Source organism: Mustela nigripes, chromosome 10 (assembly GCF_022355385.1).
Source record: "Mustela nigripes isolate SB6536 chromosome 10, MUSNIG.SB6536, whole genome shotgun sequence".
Classification (NCBI taxonomy): Eukaryota; Metazoa; Chordata; class Mammalia; order Carnivora; family Mustelidae; genus Mustela; species Mustela nigripes.
The window spans coordinates 25973182-25984700 of NC_081566.1; the positions used below are offsets into that span (position 1 = coordinate 25973182).

At 43.6% G+C, this 11519-nt stretch overlaps 1 pseudogene; it reads left to right on the forward strand.

Moving 5' to 3' along the window:
• Window positions 1-9980: 9980 nt before the first annotated feature.
• Window positions 9981-11519, forward strand: part of LOC132025973 (small ribosomal subunit protein eS4-like) — a 10299-nt pseudogene continuing 8760 nt past the window's right edge.

Consider the following 11519-nt stretch of genomic DNA (forward strand, 5'->3'; position numbering starts at 1 on the left):
TTTCAGATATCTGAGCTGACCTTCCCTCCTCTTCTATCTCATGATTGAAAGGCCTTCTTCTTTATGGTTTAATCACCAAGCTGCTTCTTCCCTACTGTCCCTTTGCCATTTATCCAACTTAAAGAGAACAAAAATAGACCCAGTGCTAAATTAGCAGACTGACAAACACGGAGGATAATAGGAAAATTACTGTAATCCTGGCCAGAACACAGCTTACTCCATCTGCAATATCCAAAGATAATATTTGCTTTCTCACAATAAACTACCGTAGACTTGTATTTGGCTAATAGCACACGGTGACCCTCAGGTCTTGCTCTTGCTTTCTTCCTGCTATGTATGATTTCCTTCTGGTTGATGTGGGCCAAGTGTTTTCATTCTGTGCCACACACCACAAAAGACCTCTTTTTTTTTTTAATATTTTATTTATTTATTTGAGAGAGAGAGAATGAGGGCGAGCGAGAAGAGAGCATGAGAAGTGGGAGGGTCAGAGGGAGAAGCAGACTCCCTGCTGAGCAGGGAGCCCGATGTGGGACTCGATCCCGGGACTCCAGGATCATGACCTGAGCCGAAGACAGTCACTTAACCAACTGAGCCACCTAGGCGTCCCCACAAAAGACTTCTTCCTGAGAACTGCCTCAGATGCCTATGAAACAGGACATCGGAAAGAAAAATCTCTCAAATACAAGGTTTCTTTGGCTTGGTAGTGCATTATCTTTGCATTTACAGAGAACTCTCAGGAACAATGGTATGTGTGCATATTCTAGGGCGGTTGGAAAAGGTATGACTAGACTATCTTACAGGAGATGAGTGAAATATACATAAGTCATCTGAGCCTTCCAGAGGCTGTGTGTGGCTCAGTATTTCGTGAGGATTTCTGAGCAATTCCTCAAGATCATTGTAACAGTCCTCTTTGTAGACAAGGCTGCACAGGACAAGAGAGCAAGTGCTGGCCTGGGAAGTGTCTGTGCAACCTCCAGCAATGTCTGCGTCCTTCCTGTGCCCCAGCTTCCTCCCTCTCCGCCCTGAACTCTGGAGCTCTGGTACTCCAAGCAGGGCTGATATTGCCTAACCATTGCCTTCTGGGATTCGAAAATCCTTTCACAACACTGTCCTCATGCGGGGTCCACTCCAGTGAGGGACTTGGGTGCTCTCCAAACATGCACAGCAGCTCCTACCCTTGGCAGACAGCACGTGAGCTGTGTCCATGTGACACCCTTGCTTGACCCTTGGCTGTGTGGTCTGCTTTTGTGTAACAAGAGCAATGTCTGGGGTCTATTGAAGATGTGCTTCACCTATATGGAAGTGCAACAGTAAAAATCCATTAAAAAAAAAATACTTGAAAAAAAAATACTTGAAGAAGGGGCCCCTGGGTGGCTCTGCTGATTATGATGGGACTCTTGATTTCAGCTCAGGTGGTGATCTCAGGGCTGTGAGGTTGAGCCCCACTTAGGCCCCCATGCTGAGCAGGGAGTCTGCCTGAGATTCTCTCCCTCTGCCCCTGCTCATGCTCACTTGTTCACTCTCTCTCTAAAATAAACAAATTAAAGAAATCTTTTTTTTTTTAAGGTACCTTCTCTCTGCCCCCACTCCCCTCTCTCTGTCTCTGAAAAAACACTTTAAGAGAAGATCTCAAGTGTTTTGATGATCAAATGGCATAGGGTGCCAGAGATGGCTTAGAAACCCTGTCACCACACACATTCTTCATTTTCCATGTAAGAAAACACTGCTGCAGCAGGCTGGAGACGGAGTAGGGCTGGAACGGGCACTGGTTCTGCTTGTCCCAGAGACAGAGGAATTTTCACTAAACCCTGCTACTTCTAAATATACCACAGTGGCAAGATCAGGGGTTAGGCACTCATCTAAACATAAAATACAAAAGTTATATTCATAGGCTTTACACCTCTTGCTTACAAGCAATGTACACCTCTTCTTTTTTAATTTTTTAAATTTTAATTCTAGTTCTTTAACACTCAGTGTTCAATTAGCTTCAGGTGTGTAATATAGAAATGCAACCACACTTTATTTCTTCTTTCATTTGAGCTTCAGCACACAGGAAGCAGACACTTAGAAGGGTTAAGTGACTTGCCCGGGGTCACTCAGCCAGTTGGTTAAGAGAGCCAGCACTGGAGGCCAACTCCTCCAACCCTGGTCTTGTATGTTTCCTGGACTTAGCCCTGCCTTCCATCAAACAAGCTCATCACCAGGAATGAAGCAGATCTTTCCACTGCCTCTGGCTGCTGAATGATCAACCTGAAAAGGACTGGTCCAATTGGCAATATTTTCCAAGCTATTCACTAGTTCTAATCTACTAATATTAACACTAGAATTAAGTTTACTTTTAGGAAACTCCTGAATAGGAAACCAACCAGAAACCAGATGTTCTGATTTTTTTTTGGGGGGGGGGGGGCTCTAAAATGGCTCACTGCTACACACTTAACCATGTTAACGCACAATTATATCAATGGGCAATTCACATAGACAAATTCCTAAATAAGCTAGTTTTTGATCCAAAGGGTTTTTTTCATCACATAATATTGATAATTTCTTACATTTACAATGAGGAGCCGCAGCACAGCGGTCAAGCAGGAGGGGTCCAGGAGTCACGTCCCAGCTCAAATCATGCCTCTTTTTTTTTTTTTTTAAAGATTTTTATTTATTTATTTGATAGAGAGAGATCACAAGTAGGCAGAAGGCAGGCAGAGAGAGAGGGGGAAGCAGGCTCCCCGCTGAGCAGAGAGCCCGATGTGGGGCTCGATCCCAGGACCCTGAGATCATGACCTGAGCTGAAGGCAGAGGCTTAAACCACTGAGCCACCCAGGCGCCCCTCAAATCATGCCTCTTTTACTAGCTCTGCAACCTTGTCACCATCTCCTCATTCACATCATAAAGATAAAATTGCAGTGCATACATCGTAAAGTTGTTAAGAGAATTAAATGTGGTAATACCTACAAAGAATGTAAATTGTACTGAGCACATGGTAAAGGCTCAATATATGTCAGGTATAATTATTATTTATATAATGGAGGGTCACATTATCCTCATTTTATAAACAAAAAAAAACAGAGACACAGAAAAGTTAGCAATTTTCCTAAAGCTACAATGTCTTAAATGGCCTTCTGGGACTTTATTTGCCAAAACCTTACTAAAGGTTAATTGGTGTCAGGCTGAGAGCAAACATAAGAGTAGGGGAGACGAGAGGAGGAATCACAGGCTGGCTGGGCGGGCGGGGCGCTCTGAAGGGCCATGGGAGACCGTCCCGAGTTAAAGGTTGCCAACTTCTGCTACATTTAGTGAGTGACTAGTCTGTGCCATCCTGCTTACCTCAAGTGGTTTGGCTTTCCCTCAAAGTGTGACAATGGCAGAAGAATCAGATCAAATAGAAAGACACATTTTAGGTCACACATATTAAGACAGCCCCTGAGCAGAAGGCCTGCTGTGTCTAGGTCTATTCCATGTGACATAATAAATCTGTTTAAATTTCAGAAGTATCAGTTATGAGGACATAAATTCCTTTTCTTATGACATCTGAAAGTCAGGAATACTCATGGCTGATACTGAGTTAAAAAAAAATCAACTAAATTATCTACGGTGATGGTGTCATTTCAATTTCCAGTCTATCTTGGATTAGTCGATAACTTGTTCAATGAGTCAAATCTGTCACTGGTTTATTTAAAACAACATCGAAGTACTGTAGAGGTATCTAAACCCTTATTCTCAATTTCTGCTCTTACCTCTTCACAGAGCAGTGAGACTGGCACATATTACATTATCATAGCATTGCATAAATTTCACGACATTCATTGCCGACTTCATGAGAAATTCAAAAGTCATCCTGGAGTTAACTTGGGCTCTGTGTCATTTTTAAAAAGACCCAGATTTGTTATTATTATTATTATCCCATTTTGTCATCCAGAGGATACTGGTTTCTATCTTCAAGCTTGTAATCTCATGGCCAGAAGCTTCCAGAGCCCCAGATATCACCTCCTCACTCAACATTCTCCAAAGCAGGAAGGGAAGAATGAGGGCAAATGGATTTTCTCCTCATGTGGCTCTGCTTCCCTCAGAAGTCTCTTGTCTAGAAACTCCCCGAAGGTTCCCCTGGCTCATCCAAACCTGTCCCTATACCAAGTGTGCAAAGGAGGAGGGGATGGGTATGGCTCAGTGAGGCCAGTGAAGAGCCAATCGATGCCCTGGGGTGTGACAACCACCTGTGCAGAATCAGAGGCGTTAGCAATGAAACACAAGGAATGGATGGATGTTAGGCAAGAAAGGAAGAGTCTGCCACCGAAGTCTTAGCTTTTCCCAGATCACCTGAGGCTTTAAACAGTCTAGCCTCAGGGAAAATGTAGCATTCTGCAAGGATGATAAAGGATACACATTAGAATTTTTTAACATTATACACACTTTTTAAAAAAGATTTTATTTATTTGAGAGAGAGACAGAAAGACAGAAAGCACAAACAGGGGGAGGGGCAGAGGGAGAAGCAGGGTCCCCACTGAGCAGAGAGCTTCATGGGGGGCTTGATCCCAGGACCCTGAGATCATAACCTGAGTCAAAGGCAGACGCTCAACTGACTGAGACCCCCCCCCCCAGGCATCCCAGTATTATACAGACTTCTAATCCAAGAAACTTCTGGAATTCGGAAAGGACCAGAAGATGGATCTCCCATTCATGACCTCCTGAGCAGGGCTTTCACCCCCATAAGCCTCCTTTCCCTTGTTTGTAAAATGGGTTTATAAGAAGGCTTTCCTCAGGGGTATGTTCTGAGGATTTTAAAGTTAATAGAAAGCACCTAAAACTGGTCTTGGCATATGGTAAACCATAAATAAATCTTACCTTATTATTATTGCTAAGTGGTTATCGGGACTAAGTTGGAGTTTCTACATAATCCAGGGTTAGAAAATCACAAGAGCTTGAGAATTTGGAGATACCTAGGGCAGCTTCTGGGACGCATTTCACAAATATGCACAAGGAAAAAATGGACAGGTACAGATGCTGCGGGCCAAGCAGGTGACTTCGGAAAGAAGGATATTAAGGCACTCACTCTGAACCAACAGATATCCAGTGGACCCAGACCTGCCTCACATCCAGCCAAACCCGAGCAGCTAGCAGTATCAACTCAGGGACCTTACACAATCTTGCTCACATTAGTCCCTGTAGGGGCTAGTTGGATGAAGCCAAGGGCCCTGGAGCTGCAGAGCTGTGTCCCTAGAGGTGTGATGCTGTGCTATCTGCTTGCCAAGGACTGACTCCAGGAAGCAAGAGACTCGGGAATGACCCGGAGGACCTTTCCCAAACTGTTGACAGGAGCAGCTGGGAGTCACCATGGCCAGCACGGAGTCACCACCTGCAACAGGACAAGGGCTGGGGGCCTCTGGCACGCGTTGTCACTGAGGGTCATGAGACACAAAAGGAGGTGCTGTCAACAGCAATTTCAAAAAGACAGTGCTGGGGACTGCCAATGGAACTGACGTCCATGGTTCAAAGCAGCAGACCCTAGGTGGGAACTGGAAGATCTCCTCGCTCAGAAGTTCTGGCTCTCCTCACCATCAGTGCAGGGGATCAAAATGCTGGTCACTGAACAGTAAGCTGTAGAAGCAACAGCGTGGGCTCAGAGTCAAAAGACCTGGACTCGAGTTCTGAATTTTCCATTCTGTGACCTTGGGTAAGTCCCTTATTTGTCTAAGCTTCAGAGAATTTAACAAGCCTATATATACGTAAATGCTTTACAACAACAACAACAAAAATGCTTTATAACATTAAAGAGTACCAGGAAAATAAAAAACACGGTTTTATTATTTTTTCAGTATATTCCTCAATGAATAGTAAGATCTGCACAAGGGAGCCTAAAGGGGAGACAGCCCCAGAACATCTGAGTAGGGGCCCAAGCCAGCTCTGGAGCCCCCCAACAGCAACCTTGGTTGCAAAACTGTGGTTTGGAGAATGAGAGACTCATTAATGTATTGAATCAGAATCAAATTTGTGATCTCAACTCAGGCCTCTGCAAAGACGTGGTACAAGTTTTTAGCTGTTTTAATGTACTTGAAATGCCACTTTGTGTCAAATGAAAAACCACCTGAACGTTGCCTGAAGAGGGTTTTTTTAGGGAAAATTTAACCATCACACGTCTGCGATTGAACTTCTGTCAGTGCAGCCCCTTCCAAAGTTCCTTGAGAAAACAGAAGGCAGCGACATTTCAGCAGCTAGGAGAGAAGAACACATTACAAGCCGGGATCACAGCTGCTGAGTCGTCAGGACGTCCTTCGGCTGGGTGCAGACGAGTGCTCTCCGCCCCGTGCCCCCGTCCCAAGGATTCCCTGCCCACATCAGGGCGGTGGCATCACCTCCTTGCCTCCCTTGCCTTGGGCACCATCTTCTGTTTCGGGAACTACTGTGCTTCGGACAGACGCCATCTGCCTATCCACTCTGAGTTTCCACGGCACTGACGTGTGGGATTCAAAACTATTCAATCTACGGTCAACAGAGTCTTCTTTAAAAAAAAAAAAAAATTAAGTAGGGGAGAAGTCAAGAAGTAAAGGAATCCAAACACTATCTAAAATCAAACAAAGAAACAGCATTCTTTTGGTCTTGTTTTTTAATAGAGCTTTCCATCCCCCATGTGTTTATTCTGTAATTAGAAAGTATGTTGTAGAAAGGGTGTTATGATCACCCTCTAAAAATCTTGTTTTTGTAACACTGAATTTACCATATGATATTAATTTGGGGAAAGAAAAACACAGGAAAGCAGCCACAGCACAAAGAGTTCGCAATGCGGTGCTATGGAGTTTCAGCGTCAAAAGGAATAGCTAAAAAAATAATAATGTCTATTAATGTTTTCAGGCATGAAAGTGATGAAATTGTCTAATTTGAGTCCACATTGACTCTTGCCTAAACTATGGCAAAAGACTGAATTGATTATCCTGCTTCCCAATTTTTCCCTCCTCTGATTCATTCTCCAGAAATCGTTGTCCTGAATCCCAAGCCTGATCATGCCCTTGCTCTGGTCAGAACCATTTAGTAAACCCTTATCACCTACAGAACTAAAGACTGGCTCAAATCTGGTATCGCACAATCCCTCTAAGAGTCACTCTCTACAGAAGTGGTACTGCGCCCGGGGGAGGGGGAGTGTCTGAAAACGCTGGGGCATTCTCTCCAGTGATCAAACTGACATGACTGGCTTTAGAGGCTGGTCCTGGGAACACATACTCCCTGAGGTGATAAAGAACCATGTACCCCAAAATACTAATGGCATACCCATTGAAAAACTATTTTGAAAAACTACTGAAACCATTGAAAAACTCAGCGCCTACCTTTTTAAGATTTCCTATTAATTTTCTGCTCCTTCCTCTGTCATATCCAACACTCTGACCCCCTTCTCTAGTCCCACTTCCGACCTCAATGGCTGTGCCCAGACAAGTCTAAAATGTCCTTCCCAGTTCGCCCATCTTTACTACCCTCAACCCTTCAAAACCCAGAATAAACTATTTCTATTGTCCCAACAGCATTAACTTCTCCCACTTCTGAGCTCCTTAATCACTCTGCTTATATACGTCTACTTTAACACTCATATTCTTCCTTTAATTAGTGCTGTTTTCATTACTCTTATCTCTACTACCAAATCAAACATTCTTTGGGGACAGGAATTGCCTTATTTACATATATTTTTTATTTATTTAGTTGACAGACAGAGACCACAAGTAGGCAGAGAGAGAGGAGGAAGCAGGCTCCCCACCGAGCAGAGAGCCTGATGCGGAACTCGATCCCAGAACCCTGAGATCATGACCTGAGCCAAAAGCAGAGGCTTTAGCCCACTGAGCCACCCAGGTGCCCCACGTTATTTATATTTATATACCTTTAACACTGAGCACTCACTTAGTGCCTGGTGCTTTGTACATGTGTTGAATTTAATTGAATTAAACTCATTCTTTTTAAATACTTTTTCTATCAAATATATGTGGAAATGTTCTAAACTTTTGTTAAACTATGAGTGGATTTAATATGTAAAGTTTTACTTTATTATATTAGTTCTTCAAGGGCAAAACTCTGAATAAATTGCAAAAATGTTTGGTTTCCTGCCCCTGTAACTTAGGGTTAAATCCTTTCAAAAGAAATAGCCAAAAGGAGTTAGTCTTCCAAAAGTCACAAGGAAAAGGAAAATGTAATTTTTTGGTGTTACCCAGTGAGATCTTTGTGTACACATAGCTCCCCAAATGACTAAACTTTACAAATTTCACTTGACTTTAATTCAACTTTTTAAAAAAAAATTTTTTTTAAGTCACCTTTGGACTGAGATGAAATGTGGAAAATTCCAACTCAAAGTACCATTTTTTTCCCCCTATGAAGCTGTGAGCAAATGAAAACAAGGTTTGGTGGGAGTATTTTACCACCTCTACCATAGGACGGGTCACTGCCAGCATCATACCTGTTGATGAGACATCTGGCAAAAGGCCTGTTGCAGAAATACAGTCTGTGACTTTCTTTTGCTGGAGATTTCATCTGTGAAGATTTTCTTTTCCAGTTACAAAGTTCTCCCAAGAGGGACATAGCTGCTTTTTGGAAACCTGTGAAGTGTTGGCGAGTCTTGCCCTGTTTACCATGGAAACTTGTACTTGGATAGAATTACAGTGTGTGACCTGGTACAAGCATAGACGGATGTTTGATGCCTGCTGTTTTCTCTTCGTGTTGATTTGGAAATTTTAAATCATGGGACCAGATCCAATAACTTTGATCTTTCCAGTTCATTTGTTCATCATGGTATATGGTCATACCTGCACAGACTTGGAAATACACTGGCAGATGACAGAACATATGTTACAATTAAACTTTATGGGTTTGGTTCTGATTAATCTGCATAGGGTTGTCTGAAAAGGGAGTAGATGATCGGAAAGCACGGATGATTTAATGTCTGCTTATCTGTTGTTTTTTCTTTAGGAGTTCGAAAATATCATATGGCTTGGAAATCGTACTGACGAGTTATTGTGTGGTTTTTTTTTTTTAATAAGAAAGAAAAAAAGTAAGTAAACCGCCTGCAAGCAGATATTATCTGCTTTCCTCTAAATAACTGTTTAAAGCATCTGGCCCAGGATTGTGTAAGAGATTTGTTTTCATGTCTTTGGGAAACAGTTAGCAGTCTTGCACAGGACCTCTTCACTTCTTGCCTGGATTGTGACAATAGTTTCTAACTTGATCCCAGACCACAGTTCTCACACCCCACCCTCAGTCCATTTGCCACAGTCTTACCGGCACTGTCATTCGAAAAACAGAGCGGATCACCCCGACCCAATGGTTAAAACCCTTTAAACAATTTAGGAGAGCTTTCAAGAGAAAATGCCAAATTAGCACGGCATGCAACAATCCTATCCTAACCGTTCCTCTCACCTCACACGACCCTCCTCTGCACCACCTGTCACTTGCTCAGGTGTCACTCAGTGCTACTTCTCTGCCTCTGAACCAGCTGCTCCCAAGCACACGATGTCATCTCTGAACTCCCAGCCTTTGAGTGTCTTGACTCTATTCACCTTTCACCCCATACGCCGTTTTCTCTAGAAACCGATTGAAATTTTCTCCTCTAGAAAAATGCTCCGTAAGCATTCCAGGAGTACTGTGCATATCTCCAGGATGGCAGCTGTCACAGTACGACATGCAAGTAGACTCATGGGGGTTCCAAGAGACCGCATTTTATCCAGAGCTCAGTACGTGGAAAGTACTCAATAAAAACTGATCATATTACGATGGAATGAAAGGATGAAGGAAGGAAGAAAAGTTCGCATTTATACTTGTTCGTCCAGTTACACTTTAGGACACTGAGAATTCTTGATTTTTCCATTTTGAAAGGATCTCAATGATGGGGAGCTATTTTTTCCCCTTTCTACCATTTTGAGAAAACAAAGTAGATTTAAGAACCAAGCTGAACTAAAAGAAAAGGTACACAAGGAAAAAACTGAAGACTGCTCTTTTCACGGTCAGCACAGCCACGGCTCATGGTCCCAGAAGAACCTGAAACGCGCAGGGGCTCTAAAGCAGCAGTTGCTGACAATCGGACCAGTGCGTTTGCTCCTCGTCCACCTGCCAGCTCCCACAGGCTCAGAGAAGGTCTTCCCCTCATCGCTTTCCAAGGAACACAATTGAAGTATGCTCAGACAGGAGATGAAGAAGGTCTGCATTCAGCAGTCCAGTAAGATTGCAGCAAGGTCCGAACCGATACGGATGCTGCCAGCGCCGGCAACACTGAAGAGAATTCCTATCTCATGTATGACACGGAAGGTCCTCCATTGTTCCTTGTATTATACCCTCCTAGGAAGCCAAGTACAAATTGTGCAAAGTGAGGAAAGTCTTTTAGGGCACAAAATGAGTCCCTCATCTGCTGACCCTGGATGATGCCTCACAAGGTAAATGAAACCATTTGGGTTGATTTGGAGACTGGAAAAATTACTGATTTCATCAAGTTTGACTCTGGTGCCCTGTGTATAGTGATGAGAGCTGCTAACATGGAAAGAACTGCTGCAGTAATCGACAAAGAGAGATCCTGGTTCTTTTTTTTTTTTTTTAAGATTTTATTTATTTATTTGACAGAGATTACAAGTAGGCAGTGAGGCAGGCAGAGAGAGAGAAGAGGAAGCAGGCTCCCCCGTCAGGCAGAGAGCCCGATGTGGGGCTTGATCCCAGGACCCTGGGATTGTGACCTGAGCCAAAGGCAGAGTCTTTAACCCACTGAGCCACCCAGGTGCCCCTGGTTCTTTTTTTGTTTTAAAACAACAACATGGGGCCCCTGGGTGGCTCAGTGGGTTATGCCTCTGCCATCAGGCCTGGCGGGGAGCCTGCTTCCTCCTCTCTCTCTGCCTGCCTCACTGCCTACTTGTGATCTCTCTATGCCAAATAAATACATAAAATCTCTTAAAAAGAGATATTAAAAACAACAACAATATTTATTCACTTATTTTAGAGAGAGAGTGTGTGCGTGAGCAGAGAGAGGGGAAAGGGAGAGAGAGAATCTCAAGGAGACTACCACTGAATGTGGAGCCTGATGCGGGGCTCACTTTAGAACCTGAGGTCATGTCCTGAGCCGAAATCAAGAGTTAGCCACTTGACTGAATGAGCCACACAGGCACCCCCACCCTGGTTCTTTTGATGTGGTTCATATGAAAGATGCCATGACAGCTTTGCCTCTCAGCTCTCCAACATTCTGATTATTGGCAAAGGCAACAAACCAAAGATCTCTTCCCTCACATTACTGAAGGAGAGACAAGAGACTGGCAGCCAAACAGAACAGTAGGTGAAATGATCTCTGGGTGATGTGAACTGAAAGGTCTTTGTACTTAATTAAAGATAATATGGCACAAATAGACCCATAAATACAGAACAAACTGAGGACTGCCAAAGAGGAGGTGTTGAGGGAGGGGAGTGGGCAAAATGAGTGAAAGAAAGTGAAAGCTACAGGCTTCCAGGTATGGAATAAGTCATGGGGATGAAAGACACAGCATAGGGAATACAGTCAATGGTTTTTTTTGGGGGGGGGGGGG